We start from the raw sequence: 26,532 nt of genomic DNA on the forward strand, positions 1-26,532 counted from the left end.
TACATTCCCTCAAGGCCAAAAAAAGGTCAATGCCCGTCATGTGACATGCCTGATCTGTAAAGGAGTTCTGTCCCGAGGCACAGATAAAAAATATAGTTACGGGAACTATACTATGCATCGCCACATGCAAAGGTGGCATCTAATAAATTACAGCGTGGCTGAGGTGCGTAACGTCCGTGAAAACCCACCAACTCCTGTGGCCACCACCTCAACACAGAAAGTCTTTCGGGACCAGAGGCGAGGGAGACGGTCCCCAGTATCCAGAGCAATTTTGCACACATCAAGCTAGTGTGTATTTATTGTGAGGGACTACTTTGTTACGGCGAGATAAGTGTGAATTTAATGAACAGAGCATATCAAAATCACAAGTGCTCAAAACGCCCCAAAAAGTGATTTTTTTTTGCTCCTGTTGAGCCGTTTCTAATGCCTGTTTTTCGTTGTCCCCCCTTTAAAAAAAAACCAAAAAAATGTAAATTGTTCAAAAAATACAAAAAAAAAAATACAAAAAAGTTCTTTTCAGAACTACCTCCCATTTATAAAAAATTGCTAAAATGTTTAGCACTCTCGCAATCTCTTTTTTTTATTCTCTTCCTGGTTCGCGCGCCGGTACGCGAACCGGAAGCGAACCCCAAATTTAAAAAAAATAAAAATAAAGAGTGAATATAAGGGAAGGAGACAGAGAGAATAATGTTAAAAGAAAGACAACTAGAGGGAGTAACACAAAGATACTGTATAATAGATAATTATACAAAGAAAAGTTGTAAGAGGGAAAAATAGAGAAAAAGAAAATAGAATAGGAAGTGAAAGAAAAAAAGAGTGTAGAAGAATAATAAACAAGAGTTACTTGGAGAATGTGAATGAATCTTCAAATTAAAACGAAAGAGAGTAAAGGATGTGGAGTAAGAGGTAGGGAGAGAACCGGACTAAAACAACAACCCTGAGGGAAGGTGTTAAAAAAACAGTGAGTGAAAGTAAATAGGATTAAAACAAAGTGTATGATAGTAAATAAGATTAAAACATGTGGAATGACAGAAAGAAGAAAAGAAGAAGTGATAGAAAAAGAATAATTGAAGCAGCAAAAAAATGAAAATAAGATAGTATGCTTGAACTACAGAGAGAAAGCATAAAGAACAACTAGTAAAAGAGTGAAGAGACAGTGACAGTTTGTGTTAGAGAGACGGACTGAGTGAAAAGGAGTGAGGAACTGTGAGAACAGAGGGACTGACAAAAGGAGTGGGAAGAGTGGAGTAAGTAAGTAATTGAAAAGGAATGAGGGAAAAAGCAAAGGAAGGAAATTTAGGATTAAGGAAATAAAGCAGTGGAAGTAATAGAAGTTGAATGTGATAGAGATGTAAGGGAAAAAGTACTAAATACTTACTTTATAGTTGTTGTTAACTCCATCACTTATAATTTTTTTAATTTCAATCTGTGAAAGAAAGAACAAAAATTTGAAAAATATTAAAACATGTATTTAAAAAATTGAAAAGACAAGGCATAAGGTTGAAAATCATACAATTTTACAAAGAAATAAAGTTAGAGATAAAGATTCAGAAAGGAAAATAAAGTAACGGTGAAAGACAGACAGAGTCAAAAAGAAATAGAAATAGAGTAAATTACTAAGTGAATAAAAAGGAGGATAGATTCAGTGACAGAAAAGAAGGATAGAAGAGAAAAATAAACTAAAGATGTGTAAGATACTAAAGGAATGTGAGTAAGGTAAACTAAATAAGGAAAGGGTGAATAAGGAAAAGAGAGTGAGGGAGAGAGGGGACACAGAAAGTGAAGGAAAGAGTGTCAGATACAGACTGAGTGAAGTAACAAAGAAAGATAAATGAGTGAAGGTGAGTTATACTAACTGATTGCAACAAAAAAGGAGAACCCAAAATTATTTAATTTCGAAAACAAAAGGGAGAAAAGATGGAAAAGAGAAGCGAAGCAGAGGGTCTAAAAGCTAGAAAATGATGCATGAGAGAAAAGAAAAAAGCAGAGTTGGAATAAGGAAACAAAGGTTGAAAGATAAGTGGAGTTAGAGAACAAGGGTGAAAGAGAATAAAACAAAAGGCAATGCGTCACTTTTCTGTTTACAGATACGTCAGAAATACTGACGTATTTGTAACTCCTTGCGACATGATTCGTCATACATTCAATATGACACATCTGGAATGTCGTAAGGAGTGCGCACAGAAAAGTGACGTATCACACCAGCGGTGTAAAAAAATGCGCCTCGTTGCGCTATATTTAAAAAGTGACGCATCTAGGTAGATGGGTCACTTTTTTTTTTTTTAGATCAAGTGTATTTTATTGACAGTTGCATTCAAATAAAACAGTGCGGTAAACAGATAGACATAGCCCCAGTGCTCTGCCGCCCCGAACCCTACTTCAACAATCAAAGGGCCAATTTCGGAGCAAAGTGCCATGAGTCCACATAAGAGGGCTGGAGTCCCGCACAGCTTGCCCCCTGTCTTTCAAACACCCCCCACACCCCACCTCCCAAGGAACCTCCCTAACCCCAACTGCCCCAACGTGACAATTGCCCCCACCCCCTCCCCGTTCTGCCGGTGCGCCTTCCTATGTGCGTGTGCGGTGTACCAGTGTGTCCTCCACTGAGTCTTCACATCTACTCTCCTGGTGACTTATGAAAGTCATCGACTAGCCTAAGGACTTTAAGATATTTCGGGCAGGTGAGCTCCCGGAATTCCTGGGACAATAGGGATATCAGGGGTGCCCATGTTTCTTTAAAGCTATCTGAGGTCTGTGTTAGGGACGCTTGTATCCTTTCCATACCCAGTGTAAACCACAGTCGATGCAGCCACCCCGTATGAGTAGGTTTCCTGGTGGAGCCCCACAGAGACAGAATATGTTGTGAAGCTGCGCCTATTGCCAGTCCCATCTGGCGACCTCTAACCGATTTAAGTGGGAAAGTGAGCTTGTTGGGCAGTCCTAAGATCGCATATGCAGGAAAGCGTGGGATCTCTGTTTCAAAGCATACATCCACATCCCAAAGGACCTCCTCCCAGTACTCTAGCACCATCGGGCAGTCCCAGAGCAGGTGGAGCATGGTCCCCACGTGCCCACAGCCCCTCCAGCACAAGGGGTCGCGGCGCGGGTTGCCCCTATGAAGGCGCTCTGGTGTCAAGTGCCAATAGTATGCCACCTTGACCACTGCCTCTCGGCTGGCTACATTCCGGGCCGTATGATGCGCCCGGTAAAATACGTCCTGCCATTCCCTGTGGGAGAGCTCCCGACCCAGTTCCCTCTCCCATCGCTGTTGTCCTGCAGATTTAGTTGATGGTTGGGGAGGGGTTAAGATCTTGTACAGCTCCGTGATCGTTTTTTTATCCGAGGTTTTGTCGAGAAGCCACTTCTCGTAAGGTTTAAGGGCGCGACCAACGTGGGGCACGAGGTCTTTACCTGTGAGCCTGTGCCTCAGCTGGAAGTATTGATAGTTTTGTGGTTTGTCAATTGAGTATCTGTCTCGTATGTCCTTTAGTGACATAAAGCCTTGTGTGTCGAATAGGTGACCAGCGGAGTTGCATTCGGTCAGTTTCCACTGTGGGAAGGAGCCAAGGGCCCTTCCTGGAGGAAATGCCGGGTTTTCGAACAATGGCGTCATCGGGGATGGAAAGGATGTGAGGTCTTTCGATACTGCTACCGCGTCCCAGACCTGTAGCAGTGTTCTGGTGATAGGCGATTTTTTAATGTAAGCTGGTCTGTCCGTTCGGGCCAGAAACGGGATCTTCCAAAGCGGCATCCCGGCCATGGCCCGGTCTTGGAATAGCCATTGCTTCTCTGACATTGGCCTGGACCACTCCAGTAAGTATCGCATCTGTGTAGCCTGAAAGTACCTCTTCAGGTCGGGAACCTCTAATCCTCCCTCCGTAGGAACGCGTGTGAGCAAATCCCGCCGCATCCTTGGGCGTTTGCCTGCCCAGACATATTGCTGTATGGTGTCTTGCAGCTTCTTGAGCATGCCTATCGGCGGGGTGATCGGTATAGTTTGAAACAGGTATAATATCTTCGGCAGTAGGGACATCTTGACCGCCGCCACCCGACCTAGCCACGAAAGCGGTTGTTGTTTCCAACGTCTGATATCCTCTTGGATGTTTGCAAGCATTTTAGTGTAGTTCAGCTCCACAGTTTGAGCTGTATTGGGCGTGAGTTCGATCCCTAGGTATGGGAGTGTTGTCCGCGTGGCTAGCCCATTCAAGGCAAGCAAGCCCCTGTTGGCCTGGTGGGCATTGCACCCCAGGGGGAGAACGACAGATTTGCCAATATTCATTTTAAAGCCTGACACCGCACCAAAGCGTTCCATCTCATCCAGGAACGCCGGTATCAAGATCTTGGGGTCATCGACCGCTACCAAGACGTCGTCCGCGTAGAGGCTGATCTTGTGGTCCTCGCCTCCAAAAGTAACCCCTTTGATGGCCCGATTGTCTCTCACTCGTTGGGCAAAAGGCTCTATGTAGAGAGCGAATAGAAGGGGAGAGAGCGGACAGCCCTGCCTCGTGCCTCGGCCAATGCCGAACGGTTTGGAGCTAGTGCCATTTACCTTAACTGTCGCTCGGGGAGAGGTGTAGCAACTTGCCACCCATGCCCTGAACCTCTCGCCCAGCCCAAATCTCTCCAGTGTACGATCAAGGTGGTTCCAGTCCACACGGTCGAACGCTTTTTCGGCGTCGACCGAGAGAAGGGCTGCGTCCGAGGCGTTGAAACACGCCTTATCAATCAGATGCAACAGGCGTTTCGTATTATCTGAGCTTTGGCGGGTGGGGACGAAGCCTGCCTGATCTGGCTCTATTATTCCGGGAAGACAAGGGCCCAGTCTTGCCGCCAGGATCCCGGTGAAAAGTTTCAGGTCTGTGTTTAGGAGGGAAATCGGCCGGTATGCCGCGCACTTGGTCTTGTCCTTACCCGGTTTGGGTAAAACGCTGCCTCTAGCATTTCTGGAGGGATCGATCTTGGCCCTTGGAAGGAGTTGAACAGCCTCGTAAGCACCGGAGCCAGGAGAGGGCAGAAAGACTTATAGAAGCCCGCCGAGAACCCATCCGGGCCGGGCGCTTTTAGCGGTTTGAGGCGTGCGATAGCAGAGATCACCTCTTCTAAGCGGATAGGAGCGTCCAGTGCTGATGCGTTCGCCTTGGTGAGGGCTGTCACGTCAGCCCCCTCCAAGTATGCAACTCCCTCGTCTGCAGCCGTGTTGTGGTCAGCCGCGTAAAGCGCAGAATAAAACGACTTAAATGCCTCAGCTATCAAGTCGTCCTCCCATATCTCTCGTCCCCCTTCCTCGCATATTAGCGGGATTCTGGCCCGGACGGTCTTCGCCTTGAGCTTATTGGCGAGTAAACGACCCGTCCTGTCCCCCCCTACATAATACATGTGTTTAAGGCGCAGTGCGGCGTATTCTGCCCGGTCAAGATCCAGGCTCGCCAGCTGAGCCCTGGCCGCCTTTAGCTTCCGCCATATTCTAGGGGCCCCAGTTCGACTATGCGCCTGTTCCAGCGCAAGCACCTGTGCCGACAGTTCCTGTCGGCGTTCCTTCCGTTCCTTGTTTTCCACTGCCGATATTGCGATCAGCTCCCCCCTAATAACTGCTTTGAGTGCTCCCCAGATCGCCGTTAGCGCCACCTCCTCTGAGTCATTCTGGGCTAAATAATCTTTGATGCGTTGGCTAAGTTGCTCGGTGACTCCCTTGCGGGAGAGTAGGGTTTCGCGGAGGTGCCAATTGCCCCTGTGGGCCCTTTGACGTGGCACCCGTTGGCGCAGCACCACTGCGTCGTGGTCCGATAGGGCGGCCGGGGCTACCTCTATATCTCGCGTCATGGGGGCCAGATCCGCAGAGCTGATGAAGTGATCAAGTCTAGCATATGTGTGATGTACATGGGAATAGAAGGTGTACCCCGGTGCCGTCTGGTGAGCCGTCCTCCAGTTGTCTAGGAACCCCCGGTCTGTGAGCCAACGCCTCCCCTCTGCCGAAAGTGCCCCTGAATCACCAAACCTCTTACCTGACCTGTCCCTGTCGTTATCCATGACCAAATTAATGTCCCCACCAATCAGTATGTATCGTGAACCAGCGTTTAAGACATCTGAGAGTGCCCCTGTGAGAAATGCCTCCTGTTTCGTATTAGGCGCATAGATGGACCCCACTACGAGTGATAGGCTCCCTATGTGAATTGTGTGAGCCAGCAGCCTGCCCCTGACCTCCGCTACCTTGTCCCCCACCCTGCTCCTGAAGTGTTTAGCAAATAGTAGGGCCACTCCTGCCTTTTTCTCCGTAGTGGAGGAGTAGATCTGAGTCGGAAACGCTCTGGACCTCATGCGATGCCAGTCCTTAGCCAGTAGATGTGTCTCCTGTAGGAGTGTTCCAAATATGAGAGCACCGCTCTCCTCTTTATGGGGTTGTTCAGCCCCTTAACATTGAGGGTGAGAATCTGAAGATCCTCCTCAGCCATGAGAGTGTGGGCAATCCCCCGCGCTCTGCCAATGACCCCGTGGACGGACACCCCTCCCACCTATAGCCTGTGTCTACGCTAGTGGAGCGCACCCGGACAGAACCCCAGAACTTTCCCTGCAACCCCCCCCCCCCCATTTCTCTACCCCCTTCGAACCAAACCCAAACCCCCAACTGTTGAACATTGTCCCAGGCCTATAAAAGTCTGTCCAGGCCTGTGGTGAACAAGATTACGTGTGGGTGTGTGGCAGTGGCGGCCCAGGGCCCCCCGTCCCGCCCCGACCATGTTGCCACTACTTAGCTGAGAGTGACCATCTTTGCAGTTTAAGGAGTCAGCGCCTGTGTCCTTGGAGACCTCCTGAATTGCGGCAGCCTGTTCCTGCGCCATTGTTTCTGGATTGGGCTTGAGGTTCTTCTTAGAGGGCCGGCCCCGTCTCACTTTTTGCCAGCCTTCGCTGGTCGCTCTCGGGGATCTGGAGGAAGCCTTGTCGGACCGCCCCTCGTCGTCGTCCTCTGGTCGGTCCTCTTCATGTTGAATGCCCAGCACGGCGCAGGTGTCTTGCAGGGATCGCAGCTGGTGCAGGGCCCCGTTCCACCTGAATATCAGTCGAAACGGATGCCCCCAAGAGTAGGGGACCCCTTCTTTACGGAGAAATGCTGTGGCCACCCTAAATAACCTCCGTTTTTGTAGCGTAGTAGCCGATAAGTCTTGGAACAGTTCCACCTCATGGCCTTGGAAGCGAAGAGGCTTCTTGTGGCGGGCCGCTCTCAGTATGCGTTCTTTAAGAGGGTAGTCCGGCAGGAAGGCCAAGATGTCCGGCGGGGGACCCTGAGACCGGCGGGCCGGACCCACCCGATGGGCTCTATCAAGACGGATCTCAAGATCGTCGTCAGCGTCGAGCACCGCCCGGAACAAGGTTTGTAGGTATCCTGCCATGTCGTCCCCTTCTGCTTTGGGTGGCACATTTCTGACCCTGATGTTATTTCGCCTCAAGCGGTTCTCCAGATCTTCAGTGTGGGATTGAAGGTCCTTCTGTTGCTCGTTGAGCCGAATGATTTCTTGTCCCAGGAGCTCTATCTCCTCACCCCTGGCCTGTCCTGTGAGTTCATTTGCGGCCACCCTTTCCCCGAGGTCGTCGACATCCCGTCGGAGTTCTTTGAAGTCGCCTGCCATTTCTTGCCTGAAGGTTTGGATGTCCTCCTTAAGAGAGGCAAATAGGGTCTCCATGAACGTCTTGGTCGCCGGGGCCTCATCTGCTGCTTTGTCTTTGCCTTTAGGAGGAGGCACTTGAGCCGGATTGACCGGGCTCTTATCAACTTTTGGGGTCCCTCTGGACAGCATCTCCGATATGTTGTGGTTCCCTTTAAGGCTAGACGCTGCCATCCCTTTCCCTCCTGCCGGTTTAGGTGCCCCGTCTGGGCGTTGTCCTCGACCGTATTTCTGCTCGTCCTCGACAGGTGCGCGTGGGGGGGTAGGAGTGGTGCGTAGCTGGATGGCGGTGTGAATCAGCGCGGGCCGTTGGTTGCCAGACCCAGGGGCTAGGCGTGTGCCATTTCGGGGATGGCCCCTGGGCGCGTTAAACCCCGGGGGTCCAGGGCACTGCTCCTGGTTCACTCACTGGTGCGATACTGTGTCTGTGACTTTAGTCCGTCTCCACACCGCCACTCGTGGACCTGTGTTGCTGGGGCCGTCTTAGTTCGCGGCCCGTCGAGTACCCCAGGTCCTCTCCCACGGGTCCCGGAGATAACTCCCTCTCACCTCCTTGTGTGTGGGTCCGCTGCTGTCGAATGCGGCCTTATGCAGCCTGGCGTCAGTGCCCCTCCCCCGAACCGAGGCTGCCTCCTTTTGGGCCCTGTCGTGCCTCCTGTTCTGCTGGGCCTCGGGGAGCCTTAGGTGATCCGTCTCAGCAGGGCCCACCTGTAGCCTCCCCGACTGTCAGGGCCTTGGCCACCCAGTCCGTCGCCTCGCTACCTCTAGCGTCTAGGCCCAAGCCAGGGCCTTGCGTGGTCTGGGCCACCGGTCCCAAGGGTCCCCCGTGTCTCCGCCGTGGACCTCTGATGTCGTGGGCCCCCTTGCCAATGTGCCGTCATTGGAGGGCCCTGGTCAGGCTTCCCTGCTTCTGATCTTGTTAGGGCCTCATTCACTCCGCCCGGAGCTCCGGCGCCTCCGGTGTCTAGGCCCAAGCCGGGGCCTCGCGTCATTCGGGCCGCCGGCCCCAGAGGCCTCTCGTGTCTCCGCCTATAAACCCTCCTATGCTGTAGGCCCCCTTGCCGAAGTGCCGTTGTTGCAGGGCCCCGTTCTGGCTCCCCCGCTGCTGGCCCTGTCTGGGCCCCGATCGCTCTGCCCGGAGCTCCGGCCCTTCAGGCGTCTAGGCCCAAGCCGGGGTCTCACGTGATCCGTGCCGCCGGCCGTGCGGGCCTCCCGTGTCGGCGGCTATGACTTGTAGGCCTGCCACTTGCCTCGGTCCTGCTCCGTCCCGTTAGTGCCTCGTCCGCCGGTGAGACCTTCGGCAGCGCAGCTCCGTCCCTCAGGACCATGCGGGAGGCTCGGAAGCACCTTTTCGCCCTGGAGCCGGGTTCGCGGTTTTCGCGCTTTCCGGCCGCTTTGGCCCGCTCTCGCTCTCCCCGGTCTCCTCCTCCGCCACCTGGTCTCGGCGGGGGCCCTGGACGCCCAGCCAAAGTCCCGCTCGTTTGCTGCCTTCGGCGGTGGGGGCTCGGAGTATGACGGTCCGCTTATAGTCCCGGTCGGTGAGTCAGGGACGGGGAGCCCACTGGAAACACGTCTTACAGAGCTGCCATCTTGGCCACGCCCCCCCAGATGGGTCACTTTTTAAAACCCTGCGCAACATTATACCTGTGTCAGGTATAATGTATGCAGAGGGGGGGTTCCCCCGCAAAAAGCTTGGTAATAGCGACGCAGTGAAATCTATGAGATTTCACTGCGCCACTTTTAGGATGCTGTTGCGTCAAAATCTTGCGCCTGCCTCACAGCAGGTGTAAGACTGACGCAAGACCTTTCACATGGTGCTTTCCCCATGTGAAAGGACGCATTGCTGGAGTTGCGTCACTTTTGTGACCCACTTCAGCAATGCGTCACTTTTGTGACGCACTCCAGCAATGCGTCACTTTTGTGTTTACAGATATGGCAGAAATACTGACGTATCTGTAACTCCTTGCGACATGATTCGTCATACATTAAATATGACACATCTGGAATGTCGTAAGGAGTGCGCACAGAAAAGTGACGCATCGCACCAGCGGTGTAAAAAAAATGCGCCTCATTGCGCTATATTTAAAAAGTGAAGCATCTAGGTAGATGGGTCACTTTTTAAAACCCTGTGCCACATTATACCTGCGTCAGGTATAATGTATGCAGAGGGGGCGTTCCCCCGCAAAAAGCTGCGTAATAGTGACGCAGTGAAATCTATGAGATTTCACTGCGTCACTTTTAGGATGCTGTTGCGTCAAAATCTTGAGCCTGCCTCACAGCAGGTGTAAGACTGACGCAAGACCTTTCACATGGTGCTTTCCCCATGTGAAAGGACGCATTACTGGAGTTGCGTCACTTTTGTGATGCACTTCAGCAATGCGTCACTTTTGTGTTTACAGATACGTCAGAAATACTGACGTATCTGTAACTCCTTGCGACATGATTCGTCATACATTAAATATGACACATCTGGAATGTCGTAAGGAGTGCGCACCGAAAAGTGACGCATCGCCGTTTTCACGCAACGATGCGTCACTTTTCACAAATGAAGCCTCCAGTTTATTCACTGTGTCACCTCTACGACCCTTTCTTGCGTCAATACGTCCCTTTTGCATACATTACACCTGACGTAGGAATAATGTGGCGCAGGGGTTTACAAAGTGACGCATTTACCTAGATGCGCCACTTTGTAAATATGAATAAATAAGGTGCATTTTTTATTGGACTGATGCGCCACAAAAAGTGATGCTTTGGTGGCGTTAAAGTGACGCATGGCTTCATAAATGAGGCCTTCTGCCTTCAACTTCAGCAATGCATCTTTTCTTATCCTTCCACACCACTGTTCCTTTTCAACATTTTCTTTGAATATCAACATTCCCCATATTCACTCTTCTTCTCCTTACTTTCTTTCCTAACACTCACCTTCTTTCAGTCCTCCTACTTCACTTCCTTTCTCCTCTCATACCTTTCTGTTCTTTCTTACTCATTTTCCTTTCCATTATCAATGCACTCTATTTCACTTACTCTTTTTCATTTTTTTAAGAATATAGCTCTTTGATGAGAATTGGAGGTAGTTCTGAAAATAACTTTATGTTTTCTTTTTTTTAAACAGGAACAAAAACAGGGAATGGAAACTGCTCAACAGGAGCAAAAAAAACAAAACAAATTAGGGGTGGGAAGGGCAGCGATGGTTTTCTAATGCTCGAACCATGAGCTGTACACTTTGTTCTCCAAAGGTAAGCAGTTGATTGCAGTATCTGCATCTGAGGGCAACATGGGTAAAAGCAGGTTGAATGTCCGGAACCAGCTCTTGTGATCTGCCCCTCCCAGAAGAAGTTGCTCCTCCGGTGGATGTAGAGGCCCCATCACTGGGAACCTCTTGTGCCAGAGCCCTGACACTTTCCCGGGCAAAATTCTGGGGGTGCTTCCTCTCCACATGTCAGATCATCGTGAAGTTTCCAAATGACAGCACTTCTTTGCAGATCCTGCACTTTTGGAGCATTCACCTTTTTTTGGTTAGGTGGGATTTAAAAAAATTTCGAAATAAAATGTTCCTTAACCTTTCGTTGAAGAGGCTCTTCATTGATGAATTCAGGATCTTCATCACTGCTGGATTCTCTGGCAGCCATGGTAAAACCAAGAAATATCCAGGAGCAAAAAGGCAGGTCTTGCAGTCACAAAAGTGAAAGAAGAAGTGAAGGAAATTGGTGGGGATTTCATTCTTTGTAAAAAAACTGTTAGCAACCAATGAAAAGTGTTATTTTAAGGTCAGATGACTTGACACGCTGCGCACACCGGAGCGCTTCCGGGTGCGCACACGCGGCGCGAACGTAGGCGCTTCCGGGGCGCATACGCGGCGCGAACGTAGGCGCTTCCGGGGGCGCACATGCGGCGCGAACATAGGCGCTTCCGGGGCGTACACGCGGTGCGAACGTAGGCACTTCCGGGGGCGCTTACATTGCGCGCCGAAGTGACGTCATCATAGTTTTACGGAAATGCATAATCATTTTCATTTCCTTATAAAAAAAAAACTGCTTTTATTTGTATGGTACGAAATGTTTTGCGTTATTATTAACTTTTCATTCATATTTTTTTCACGAACGAAAGTAGCGCTCTGGGTGCGCTTTCCGGAGAGCTTACCGGTGAGCTTACCCAAGAGCTTACCGGAGAGCTTACCGGAGAGCTTACCGGAGAGCTTACCGGAGAGCTTACCGGAGCGCGCACCCAGAGCGCCCCAGGAAAAAATGATATAAAAAAAAACTCAAAAATTAATACTTACACAAAACAGCAAATTGTAAAAAAAAAACATAGGTTAGAAACTCGATATAGAAAGGAATTAGCATTTAAAAAACCTATGAAATTCACTGAAAAAACCATAGGTTTCACACCAGTTATAGTTAGGAATTAGCATTTAAAAAACCTATTCAATTCACTGAAAAAACCATAGGTTTCACACCAGTTATAGTTAGCTGGAAATTTTATTGACATAAAACCATTGAAATTCCCACGTTATAGTTAGTTGGACTCACTATAACTTGCGCGCCTGCAATGCACTGCTGATGACCTCACATATTACATCACTCATGACATGGTCAGTGACATCACTCATGACATCACTGATGACACCATCCAGTGAATGTGTGTCTTTCTGAAAAATATTTTTTTTATATGTATTTGTAAAGTATGATGGAAGAATAAATGGTTAAATAAGTGTGTAAATGGATGTTTGTTTTTAAAAGAATTGATTGGTTAACTCCCTTATTAAGTGTATCTTAGTGAATACATATATTAGCAAGTACCTTTTATATATATTATAGTGAGTCCAACTAACTATAACGTGGGAATTTCAATGGTTTTATGGCAATAAAATTTCCAGCTAACTATAACTGGTGTGAAACCTATGTTTTTTTCAGTGAATATATATATATATATATACACATATATATATATATATATTACCTACTGGCGGTCGCCAGTAGGTATATATAGTTAGGATTTTTTCCCTATGGGATTTTTGAAAATTCTATGTCTAATAACTTTGGCGTTTGTGGACGGAATCGGCTGAAAGTTTCAGGAAAATGGCACATTCTGTTTCTGAGCAGCTCCTGGAAATTTGGGGGGGGGGTTCATCAAGGGGGGGCCGAGAAAAAAGGGGGGGTCCCAAAACGCGTTTTTCCCATGTTAATTTCCATAGGGCGGTTGGCCTCACTTTTAGCCCGAACGGCTGAATGGATTTCCACGAAACTTGGCAAAATTGTAGGGACTGTTAGCCCGATGTGCCTTTGCTAGGTCTCAATATATGTGCTTCAGTGGATTCTGAGAAATTAACGTTTAAAACAAGATATATATCTGTAACAGCGCTCCGGGTAGCGCTCCGGTTCGCGAACTTTTCGCGTATCGGAACTTTGCGAAGCGAAGCTGATTGGCTCTCCGGTGTCTGTCAACATTCTAAACAGTCCGGAGCGGCCGCCATCTTGTCTCTCGGTAGGATCGAGAGACAAGAGGAGGCCAAAACAAAGGGGGAAATTACCATAAGGGGGCATAGTAGATCCTCGTTGACCCCCTAGGTTTTATGTGGAGGTTTTAAAAGGGCCCAGCAGGGTCAAAAAAAAAATTTTTTTTTTTTTTTGCGTGGTGAGCGCCAAGTTCGCGAACCGGGAAGCGTTCTGGGCAGCGTACTATAATTCAATTCAATTCAATTCAATTTTATTTATTATGTTTTGGCTCTCAAAGAGGGCCACATAAAATATACAATGTAAGACAACAGGACAGATACAAAAAAAAAAAAGATCAAGACATTTGAGGAACAAGATTAAATCCAAAATAGACACGCGCAAAATAATCTACAAAAGATCGGACAGACATAACATCTCCAGGTACATATTAATAAATAGCTAAAAAACCTTTAAAAAAGTTAAAAATATGGAAACAGAACATTTCGTTAGGAGGGCAATAAAGTGCATGAAGAAAGCCATTTAAAGTGACAATGCCAAGGCGGAGACAAATAACTTTTAACCATCGGATGCGCAATTTACGGAGCATAGGGCAAATCAATAGAACATGCATACAGTCCTGGGTGCTCAATTTACATAAATTGCACAAAGCAGAGGAGCCATACCATTTGTATAACAGAAGATTTAGTGGAATTAAATCATAACGTAACAGAAACCAAAATCTACGAATACCATGCGGTAGGTTCCATATTACATAGGGTTGTGGCCGCTTCAACACATAGGAATTAAGGAGAAGTTCCACATTCCTTTTTTCACCAACTAACTTTTTATCATTATGAAAACAAAGATCCCACGAGGCCTCCTTTAAAATGAGTTTTAGCTGTAAGGGAGAATAAGAAAACAGAGCGCTTTCATCTAACTTAAGGAGGGTTACAGCCGTTCTAAAGTTACTTACAAGTTTGGAAAACTCTTTAAAATTACCCAAAAGTTCACTTCTGAGGAGAGCTCGCATAGTCCCTACTCCCGCTCTACCCAAGCAGGCCACCCATCTTATTATTGCACATAGACCCTGTACCCAGCTGCTCCTGAGTCCAAAGTCAAGCCTGCAAGCGGCCAGAGAACACGCAGTATTTAGGGAAGAAAGAGATCTTAAGAGTTTCCCCTCAATCTTGTGGCAAAAGTCCCAGTTTTTCACCTCTATGAGTTCAATACCATACAAGATAGTTGCGGGAATTTTTGATCTAAACACTTCCAGAAGACTTGAAAAGTGCCTTTTTCCCGTTGCCTGGTATAGAGAGTTTAAACCATTGCCATGGCAAGAGCCTTGCGAGAACAATGCTCTATATGGAGCTTCTCACTCAAGCTAGCCGTGATTATTTTTCCCAGAAATGTGTAGGAATTTACGACCTCCAATCTTTGACCCCCAATAGCCCAACCATAATTTACAGAACGGCACTTCTTCTTACCGGCTATGCACATCACTTTACTTTTGGTAATGTTAATCTTCATGCAATGGTCTACAGCAAAAGCGTGAAGAGCATGTAGCCGATTTGCAAGGCCCTTGGGGGTCAAGTCGAGGATAAGAACATCATCGGCATACATCAGACAGGATATTGGGGTCCCCCCCACCACCGGGGCAATACCCTCACTAGCAGACAAGGCGGCGGGAAGGTCAGCCGTGTATAAGGAGAACAAAAGGGGAGCCAATAAACAGCCTTGTTTAAGGCCATTCAACGATGGAATTTGTTCAGAAAGCCCCCTTTCGCCCCCCAATAAGACCCTACACCAGGTCTCTGTATGAAGAGACCGAACCAGCTCCAACAAAACGGTAGGGATGCCAAGCGACTTCAATTTTCTCCACAGCGTTCCGCGATCTACTTTGTCGAACGCCGTGGTGAAGTCAATAAAGGCGGCATACACCACCCTTCCTCTCACCTGGACATATTTATCTGTGACCACATGGAGCGCGGTGAGATTGTCTAGCGTACCGTGGTCCCTACGAAAGCCGGTCTGTTCAAACGGCAAAATGTTGCCCTCCTCGACCCAATCGGAAAGGGAGCTAAGAAGACATTTCGAAAAGACCTTTCCGATGGAGTCGAGGAGCACAATCAAGCGATAGTTGCTGGGGCTATCCCTAGTACCCTTCTTGAAGATGGGGACCAAAATGCTTCCCCTCCAAGATGCAGGTACAGTTTTGGACAAAAAACAGGCTCTAAACAGAGGATACAGGATTTTACTCCACGTTACAGGGTCTTGTTTAAGGACCGTCATGGGGAGTTCATCCGGACCCATTGCCCCAGAAGGACGCATATTTTTTATTGCCATCTCAATTTCTTGTTCTGGGGGGTAGTGGACAGGACCTTCATAGAGATCCCGGATATAAGACCTCCATATCTCCTCCGCTATAGGGATGGGAGAGGGACTTCATCGCGTACCACACCCCTTCCCGATTATTGCCCAAAACTCTCTGATTCTACCATGGACGACAGATTCCCTCAGATTAATCCAAACATCGTCCTCCCTTTCCTTTTTAATTTTTAGCTTGAGTCTACATCTCTTTCTTCTTAACCTTGCAATTTCTTTTCCACGTTCCAAGACTCTATCTAAATATTGTTCACGAACTAGTTTATTTATTTCCCTATTCAAGGTGCGCAATATACTAGGGACCACTTCCCCTTTTCTAGGGGGTACAGTTTTTTTTGCGTATAGTATAATATTTCGCATAAATTCTTCAAAATAAACTAATTCGTTCCCATTCCACTCATTTATTCCCATTAGAGTACCAGACAAGAAGTCCTGTACCCCATTAACAGCGGAAGAATTCCAAAAGCACCTTCCAGAGTAGGCATGGAAGGTAGCGTCGCTGCCATTAAGCGACCAAGACACAGTGGTCGTAGGGTTTAAGGACATAGTTAAGAGCAGTATACTATGGTCGCTAAGGGATGTGGGTATAATCTTAAGATCCTGAATGTACGGAAACAAACCATAATCTGCAATTGCGTAGTCCAAGATAGACGACCCAAAAGGGGATTTATGAGTAAATTTGGCAGGCACGTCAGATGGAAATCTTCCGTTTAAAATGAGACCGTCAACGGCCGCTAGTTCTTTTAGCAAAATCTTCCCTCTTTTGTTTGTCACTAGCTTATCAGGAAAAAGCATTTGGGGGACAAAATGCACCTCTTCCTTAACTTTATTCCTGAAGAGTTTCAGGCTGGCATTGGAGATTTTACAATTCAAGTCTCCTACAAGCAAGATTTCCGGAGGAGCTGGGACCTTTTTGATCTGTTCGATATATCGAAAAACCTGCTGGAGACTAACGTTAAAACACTCCTCTGGGGGTATATACACATTAAGAATTACGATAGGAGACTTTATACCATTATAAAACAGATTTTCAATGGTTATAGCGTGGAAAAGTTTACTTGGATCAATATAGTGGGAGAATCTCCATTGCAATTTATTTGACAGTAAGCAAGCGATCCCCCCCCCTAGCATGACCTTTTTTGGAAGGAGCGGCAGGCACTTCCAGGACATAAAAGTCCTTTAATGGGGCTAACATATTAATGCACCAAGTTTCCTGAATACACATTACATTAGCACCCAGAGAGAATAAGAAGGCAAATTTCTCTGGGCTACTGTGGATCCCAGCCGCATTCCAGGAAATTATTTTTAATGAGGTGTTAAAGATGATGGAACAATTTGGGGTTATCCTTTGTTTTTGTAGATAGAGCACTATGGAGCCAATTCCACCGGTTATTATCCTCAATAAGAGAGGAATTTTGAGTTAGCGGGAGTGGCTTCACGTGCGAAACTGAACGTTTTCCACTAGAGACCCAAATTTTTAGGTCTCTAAGAGGAGAGGCTGCCCCGTTTTGCTCATCACCCCCAAACACCTTTTTAAACAAAGGATTTGTGTTGCTAGGGTTAGAAATAGGGAGGATGTCAATACCTATACGTTGAAAACTCTCGGCTTGCTCTAGTATCAAATTTACTATAATAGGAGAATAGAATTTCACCCTTATACTCAATACCCTAGCTCCACCCAACAGAGATACCAGCTCAATATCCCTAGATTGAATATGGTAGAGGCTTTCAATCTCGCTAAAACGTTTGAGGAGCCAAGCTCTGTTTAACATTAAGTCAGTATCAAATAAAGGTAAAAAGTCCAACACAAGCACATCTACAGGAGCCTTAGAGTTTTTTTGAGGCCGAACAGGAAGGCAACTATCTTCAGGCACTAGAGCTACGGTGAAAGGAGGGGCCAAAGGGTTAAGGACCCCAGATGGGGATCACTGAAATAATATCGAGGGTCAAAATATCGACTTGCCAAAATATCGTGGACAAAATATCGACAGTCAAAATATCGAGTTTGTATCTACAAACAGGTAAGTACAAAAATATCGAGTACAAAATATCGTTAACAATAATATAGATGTAAAAAATATCGACTTTATTAAAAACAGTGTTAAATTAAATTAATATTAAATTTTAATTACTAAAATATACTTAAAAATACTTAAATTAAATTATAATAATTAAATAATAAATGAAAATAATAAAAATAATTTTTTACAATCTTATTTGTTGACCCTGAACGCTAAAATATACCCCTTTACCCAAAAACCCAAAACTGACCCTGAACCCTAAAAATACCCCTTTACCCAAAAACTAAAAACTGACCCTGAACCCTAAAAATGCCCCTTTACCCAAAAACTGAAAACTGACCCTGAACCCTAAAAATGCCCCTTTACCCAAAAACTAAAAACTGACCCTGAACCCAAAAAATGCCCCTTTACCCAAAAACTGAAAACTGGCCCTGAACCCTAAAAATGCCCCTTTACCCAAAAACTGAAAACTGACCCTGAACCCTAAAAATGCCCCTTTACCCAAAAACTAAAAACTGACCCTGAACCCTAAAAATGCCCCTTTACCCAAAAACTGAAAACTGACCCTGAACCCTAAAAATGCCCCTTTACCCAAAAACTAAAAACTGACCCTGACCCCTAAAAATGCCCCTTTACCCAAAAACTGAAAACTGACCCTGAACACTAAAAATACTCCTTTACCCAAAATGTATCAATATTATTTAATTACCAAATAATAATTAATTAACAATAACAATAAAGTAAATATATTAGCACATTAGCTGTAATTATTTAAATTATTAATAATAATTTTTCCCAATTAATTACTTAACAATAACACAAAATTAGATATATTAAAATGTACTCTAATTAATGTAATTAACTAATTACAATTAATTAATTACCAATTATTTACTAATACAAAATATGTACAAAATTATATTAATTAATTAACTAATTATTATTAATTAATTATCAATTAATTATTAATTATAAATATTTACAAACATATATTAATTAATTAATTATTATTAAATTACTTCCCACCCTATTCCCCTATAAACTCACAACCCGCTACAGAATTACATTACGCAATTATTAAAAAAACTAAATTCATTTAATAAAATATTTTATAACATTAATACACACTTTTCACACATATTATTACATAAAAATACACTATAAAATATTATATATTATTAAAAATTCGATATTTTTGCTATCTATATTTTATACAGTCGATATTACTTCACTTACCTGAAAAACGATATTTTTGTAGTCGATATTATGTCCAGTCGATATTTTGTCCAGTCTATATTTAAAACTCAATATTATGTCCAGTCGATATTTTGGAGTCAATATTTTGTCTGTGCACCCCCAGATGGATATAAAATTGGAGCTCCTGTCGCAGACCGTGAAGAGGAACGTGAGAGAGAACCCCCCATTTGAGATATTACTTCCAGAGGCGATGGTGGACAGCGATCACTTTCCCCCTTTAAAGAGGTTGAGGTGGATAAGTTCAATTCAATGTCCGCCTTTAAGGAGGAAGAGGAGAGATCCACCTCAATTTCATCGTTCTCCTTTGCCACTGTAGTATTTTGGAAGATTATCCGACGCTGTTTCTTCTACCTGTATTTTCGAATTGGTTTCCTTTTGTTCCCTTTATTATTTTTGTGTTTACCATTTTTTACCTTTACCTCCTGTTTATCGTCCAGGGGATCTTTTCCGTTCTCCGGCATGAAAATAACTCCTGGACCGCTTTGGGACCAGGCAAAGGTTTGTCTTCCTCCTCGATCTCCAGAACTGAGTTCTTGATACAGTTGGGGACTGCAGTTAATGGCATAGTGATGTGTGATTCCAAAACAGCTGTTGCAACCTTCATATCATACTCCCCTCTGGGATCACCTATTTGCCCATTTGGCAAGCTGTGTTCAGTCCTAGAGGGGGAGACACTCCTCATATCTGGCGACTTTTGCAGCAGTGTCTTTAGTATTTGGGTGACTGATTCCAAGATACAGTCCGAGCTGCCTACAAATTTCCCCAAAAGAAATAAGATTGAGGCTAAGAGTTGTTCCAGAGCGATCATAGACTCAGAAATTGGTTTTTCACATGCTTCCACTGGGCAATGGATACCAGAAAGATTAAGATCAGGGCTCCTGGAAACATTTAACAGGTCAGACATTCCCCGACCATTTAACAAAGGGGTGCTACTATACAACAGTAACCCAGATGGGGTAGCACCCCCCGCGGCCTTAGACTGCTCCAGAGTCTCCACTTTGGCTGTGCTTACATAGCGTCCACAAAGTTCCAGGTCGATAGATAATGCAGACAAGTCGCCCCCCGGCCTATCATTCAGCGGAGTTTGAGGCAATGGGGGTAGATTCACAGGTTCACCTATGGCCACCACCTTCCCTCCAGAAAAATCCGGGGTGGGAGACCCCGCAGCAACTGTTTGTAAGACCGCAGGCTGCACAGGAGGAGGTCGAGGGTCTGTAATACCTGGCATATGAACGTCCTGGACTTTGGACCCAGAGGCTTCTGTAACGGCAAGTTTAGATTTTGTTGCAGAGGATAGGTCCCAAAATTCAAAGAGTTGGCATTGACCCTTCAACGGGGGATTATTCACAGATTTATTTCTTTTGCGGGTATTGACAGACTTTGGGCCAGATGTTTCTCCCACTACCCTTCCTGAGCGTAAAATTTTTGACATCTTCAGTATGGTTTTTCCACGTAATAAAGTCTATCAAAGTGGTCAACCTCCAGAGGAATGAGTACAAGAAATATTTAGGATTTTCATAAAAAAAAAAAAAAGAATATGTAATCCTGGAGAGGCGACTATCGCTGTCCAGTAGTAGTTTTTAGAAGGAGAAGTGTATTATTGTCTATAGATGGATCAACCTCAAACAAGAGCAAATGTGATAATAACATAGAAAGAAACCGGGCCCAGCCCAGCCTACCTCGGCCACTGAGGGCCACAGAGGGCCCGCCCTTTGCCCGGGCTTCGCTCCGGGCGTCCCGCGAGACGGGGGTGTCGCCGTTTTTCAGCGCCTCCTGGCGCGAAACTGACGCGGCTGATGCCGCTGGGGCTGCTGGGATTAGTAGTTTTGTTTGCCCTGCTCAGCGCTCTGCTCGCTGTTTATATCCTTCTCAAAATCAGGTCAGGAGAGCAGGAGGCGGGCGGGCGGTCAAAAACGCTGTTAGTAAAGCCCCAGCTGCAGCATTCAGTAGCGTTATGTAGCGAGAACAGATTAGGCTGGGTTTCCTCCAGGTACACCCCCTCGACCGGGGTGTCGCCGTTTTTCAGCGCCTCCTGGCGCGAAACTGACGCGGCTGATGCCGCTGGGGCTGCTGGGATTAGTAGTTTTGTTTGCCCTGCTCAGCGCTCTGCTCGCTGTTTATATCCTTCTCAAAATCAGGTCAGGAGAGCAGGAGGCGGGCGGGCGGTCAAAAACGCTGTTAGTAAAGCCCCAGCTGCAGCATTCAGTAGCGTTATGTAGCGAGAACAGATTAGGCTGGGTTTCCTCCAGGTACACCCCCTCGACCGGGGTGTCGCCGTTTTTCAGCGCCTCCTGGCGCAAAACTGACGCGGCTGATGCCGCTGGGGCTGCTGGGATTAGTAGTTTTGTTTGCCCTGCTCAGCGCTCTGCTCGCTGTTTATATCCTTCTCAAAATCAGGTCAGGAGAGCAGGAGGCGGGCGGGCGGTCAAAAACGCTGTTAGTAAAGCCCCAGCTGCAGCATTCAGTAGCGTTATGTAGCGAGAACAGATTAGGCTGGGTTTCCTCCAGGTACAGCGTACTATAAGGAAAAAAGAATGATAGACTTTTCAAATACTGTATGTTAATTGTTTGTTGTTTTTGTTGATTTTTTTGTTTTGTTTATTTTTAAAGCATTTTTTTTTATTTTGATTGTGTTTCATAATTTATTAAACTTTCTAACATTTCAGTGTCTGAAATGTCATTATTTTCTTGGAATATTGTTTGCAATCTGTGCGGTTGTAAAATGTTCTCATTTTCAAGGAGGTCATCTACTGCTTGGACACATTGCAGTAGTTCTTTGTCCCAAGTTTCATCCATAAATTCAATGTCAATTTGATCAATTGTATCAATCAATTCTTGGCTGCTCTCTTGCAGGTCCATTTCAAAAGAAACTTGGTTTTCGCCTTCCATTTTGCCTGAAGTTTGGATTAAAAAAATATATATTAGTAGATATAGGGCACTGTTGGGATTAATTTTAGATAGGCATTTTTTATCAGTGAATTTATCTTTGGGCAGTGTATAGTATCAGAGTGGTAGTAGGAATATAAAAAAGTGTATGTGATTTAACGTAAGTAAATTTATAATTATACAAGAGAAGCCTAAGTCCATCCATAACTATAACAGAGAAGTCTATCTAAATCTATAACTAGTACTGAGGGATAGTATATAACTATTTGAAAAAGTTTACCATATTTACTTATAGTGCACAATATACTTCAGTTTTAAAAATAACAACTTACCTTTAGAAACAAGTTGAAGTGATTAGTGATATTCCAAATGATATATACAACAAGAAGTAGTAGTCAAAATGGCTGTGTTTCCTTCTCTTCCCTTATATATATTCAGGTATATAACCAATCAAATGTCAGGTAATAAAAGTAGAAAATGAAAGTAACATTTTCATTGGTTGTCAATTCCAACACTATAGATGCGTTTTGTGAAGTAATTTACCTCACAGTATTTAGAAAGGTCTACAGGCTAAATGGCTAAATGGAATTTCAATCAAATTTGTGAAAATGAAAGGGATTGTTATGTAGTATGAGCTAATCTATATTTGGTGAGAGTGTCTCTAGTCGTTTTTCTGTAAATTACTTTCCCACCTTTTTTTTGGACCGCTTCCCGGGAAGCGGCTTGGTTCGCGAACCTTAAGCGTCACGGGAGTCCTCCATTTTGTGTTTTGGTCGCATTAAGATACAAGATGGAGGGCAAATAATGTTCAGAATGGGTAGAAGGGGGCATGGTAGATTTATCTTGACCCCCTAGGTTTTCTGAGGGTGGCTGAGGAGGCTTATATGTGCGGAAAAAAACAATTTTTAAAAAAATTCCGCGAGGTTAGCTTTCGGTTCGCGAACCGGGTAGCGCCCCGGGGAGCGTATTTTGTTGAAAATTAGTGAAAAAGTTAGAAAAAAATAATAATTGTGAGTGATCAGATGAAGGGTAGCTCTGCGAAGAGCTTTTGGGTTCATGGTACATTTAGGTACTTATAAGTAGGTACCAATGCACAGTCTTAAATTCAGAATGAAAACTTGTTGTACAAGGAGCCCATTCCATGGTCTCTCATGTAAGCTGAAACAGATTTGTTTACATGCTTCCTCGCTTTCTCAATTTGTGGACAAAATTGGTTGGACCACCTCCATTTCTGTCTTTGGCATATATTGGAATATACCAAGGCAGTTTGAGGAAAAAGTGCCATTAATTGCTCAAAGGTGTCCTTTAAAAGCATTTCCAGACCTACCCCAGTCAAAGTGCCCAAATCATTACCTCCACAGTGCACAATTAACAGGTCAGGTTTTGGCAAATGCATAAAGGTTTTCACCAATGGTATCAATTGGTGACATTTTAATCCTCTTTGGCCCAACCACTTAATTTCCACATCTTGTAAATTGAGGTTAGGTAAATTTCTGTTCTCAGCATACCTTTGAGCCCAGTGGATGTAACTATGTCCAACAATCCAGACATTAAACATGGTGGGAGAAGGTTGTGCTGCAGTCAGATGAAGTGTGGTAATGAAAGGGCAGTTGAAACAGTAGGAGTTTGTAAAGAAAAAAAACTGTGGATTTCCAGTGCTAATGATTCATTAGCAGTGATTGGTGGATTTCCATTTCTGAAAACAGAAAGTTAGGGTGCATGGATGTGTTCTTTGAAAGATGTAATTTGAATGGTCAAGGAAAAAACATTTAATGAAAGATTGCACTGGATACACAGGTGCACTGAGAGTTCAGAGTTCAATTGAAACATTGTTCTGTGAATTTGCAAACATGAGAGGTCTTTCAGGAGGTGGTTGCTAAGCAAAAAAGGCAGAGAGGGCAGAGGGGGGAAGGGTTTTGATTTGAAAAAAGTGAGGGAAGAGTTATGATTGGCTAATATGAGAGATATGTGTAATGAATATCTGTATCTGTGTGCTTTCAATAGCTGCAGCCCCTGGAGTGCTTCTTCTTTGTTCTGCTGAAGACAATTTGGAGTATTTCTGAGACTGTTTTGAAACTCAAAAAGTATTTGCTAAGGTGAGAAAAGATTTATTTAATTTAGATAGAGAATAGTATGATTTAAGCAGAAAATGATGAAGAAAGCTGTGTTTTTAAAATGTGGCTTTGTCTCAAGTGATATACAAATACATTTTGTTTTTTGGGAGAAATTGTAATTGCATATTCGGTGTAGCATTCTGGCATGCAGTAACACAAGTTATTGTTGTACATGGAGCCCATTCCATGGTCTATCATGTAAGCTGAAACAGATATGTTGTTTTTAAAAACGATTTTTGAAAACAATTACATTTCTGGATATGTACTGCTAGAACTTCATAGGTTGTTTGGGTCATATTTATAAGGCATTTGAGTGTCTATGATGTTATTTTTCCCTTTTTAAATGGAAAGCGTTCTTCATGGGGCAAGTTTGTTGTAAATACGCTCCCACCTGTGCTTGGCAAATTTAGATTTTGATTATGGGAGTTACATAGCCATGTTAATAATGTCCCAAAAATGGTGCAAGGGCATTCAATAAAACGCTTTCATGTGTCTCAAGGACATTTTCAGTCATTTCCTCTTGAATGCAGGTATACAATTGATTTATATGCTGTGTTTAAAAACGATTTTTTGAAATCTATTACATTTCTGGATAGGTACTGCTAGAGCTTCATAGGTTGTTTTGGGTCATATTTATAAGGCATTTGAGTGTCTATGATGTTATTTGTCCCTTTTTAAATGGAAAGCGTTCCTCATGGGGCAAGTTTCTTGTAAATACGCTCCCACCTGTGGTTGGCAAATTTAGATTTTGATTTTGGGAGTTACATAGTCATGTTAAAAATGTCCCAAAAATGGTGCAAGGGCATTCAATAAAACGCTTTCATGTGTCTCAAGGACATTTTCAGTCATTTCCTCTTGAATGCAGGTATACAATTGATTTATATGCTGTGTTTAAAAACGATTTTTTGAAATCAATTACATTTCTGGATATGTACTGCTAGAGCTTCATAGGTTGTTTTGGGTCATATTTATAAGGCATTTGAGTGTCTATGATGTTATTTTTCCCTTTTTAAATGGAAAGCGTTCTTCATGGGGCAAGTTTCTTGTAAATACGCTCCCACCGGTGCTTGGCAAATTTAGATTTTGATTATGGGAGTTACATAGCCATGTTAATAATGTCCCAAAAACGGTGCAAGGGCATTCCTAAAAACGCTTTCATGTGTTTCAAGGACATTTTTAGTCATTTCCTCTTGAATGTAGTTATCCAATTGATTTATTTGCTGTGTTTAAAAACGATTTTTTGAAATCAATTACATTTCTGGATATGTACTGCTAGAGCTTCATAGGTTGTTTGGGTCATATTTATAAAGCATTTGAGTGTCTATGATGTTATTTTTCCCTTTTTAAATGGAAAGCGTTCTTCATGGGGCAAGTTTCTTGTAAATATGCTCCCACCTGTGCAGGGCAAATTTAGATTTTGATTATGGGAGTTACATAGTCATGTTAAAAATGTCCCAAAAATGGTGCCAGGGCAATCTAAAAAAACGCTTTCATGTGTCTTAAGGACATTTTAAGTCAATGAGGAAACACAGGTGATGTAATTCTGAAATGAGGAAAAGAAACTCCACATTTTTCAATTACATCACTAGTGTTTCCTAAGTTTATGAATGACATTGTGCAGATGAAGTTTAGGTGTGACCACAGATTCAAAAGAGGTCTGCCCTTTGTTCAAGAGTGAAGTGGACATGACTTACTTCATTGGTAGGCCTTCACATGTATTATCTCCTTTGTTTTCTTCAACAAGTGAAAATCTCATCTGCAACCATGTGTTGGCCTCACCTTAAAGAAACAAAACAGGTGATGGACCGAATGTGGATCAATGACACACATTCACCCCAGTCCAAAGATCTGGGCCCAAACAAATCTTTAGATAGGCCACACCTTATTGTCAACCTGAATTAATCATTTAAAATGTTAGGGAGAGATTTATGATTGTTGTATGCCTGTTTTGTACCACTGTGTGTCATTTTTGTGACGCAGTGCTGATGCAAAAGATTTGCTATGTTAAATAATAAGTAGGGTGTTAAGTTTTTGATGACTGTTATTCATTTACTGTTTGGTAATAGTGGTTAATAATATTTGTTATTATATTTTTCCACAGATTCAACTGCAGATCATTTCAAAATTTGAAAAATGCCAACTAAGAATCGAATTAGAAAGGCTAGAAAACGTCAAAGACAGCAAGATCATGTATTATTGCAGCAGTCCTCTTCCCAAAATATTTGTGAAATCACCAAGAACGCTCCGGGTAAGAGCACGAAATCATTCTTGAGAAATATTTGTAGTAAAAAAAGTATTTCTACAAAAAATGTTTCAGTCCAGAAAAAGAAAAGCAATTTAAATGGAAAGGAAAGCCCAATCAAAAATGTTACTGGTAGAGCAAGAGATAACTCTGTGCATGATAGTAGAAGGAAACAACAGTTTAGGGACATTCGAAAACGACAGTTCCGCAACAGGATAATAGTTAATTTATTAAAAAATATTAAGAAAGGCCAACAGAAAGTGGCATTTTATAAGAAGAAGAAAAATGTAGAGAAAATTATTGATCATGCTTTTGAAATTAAGCAAAAGTTGTTTATTTTGGTAATCAATAGAATTAGGAAACTAAGCAAGGTAATTTCTGATTTCAAATCAAATAGTAGATGGAAAAGAGTAGTAAATCGTAGTAACTTTTGTGAAGTTTTTTCCGGACAATGGATGCATAGTTCAAGTTGTGAGGCATTTTTTAATGAGGAGAGTTATTTTCAGGATAATGATTTGGTGTTTGCAGTTGACACCA

The sequence above is a fragment of the Lissotriton vulgaris genome, chromosome 2_1, assembly GCF_964263255.1.
Source record: "Lissotriton vulgaris chromosome 2_1, aLisVul1.2, whole genome shotgun sequence".
Taxonomy (NCBI): Eukaryota; Metazoa; Chordata; class Amphibia; order Caudata; family Salamandridae; genus Lissotriton; species Lissotriton vulgaris.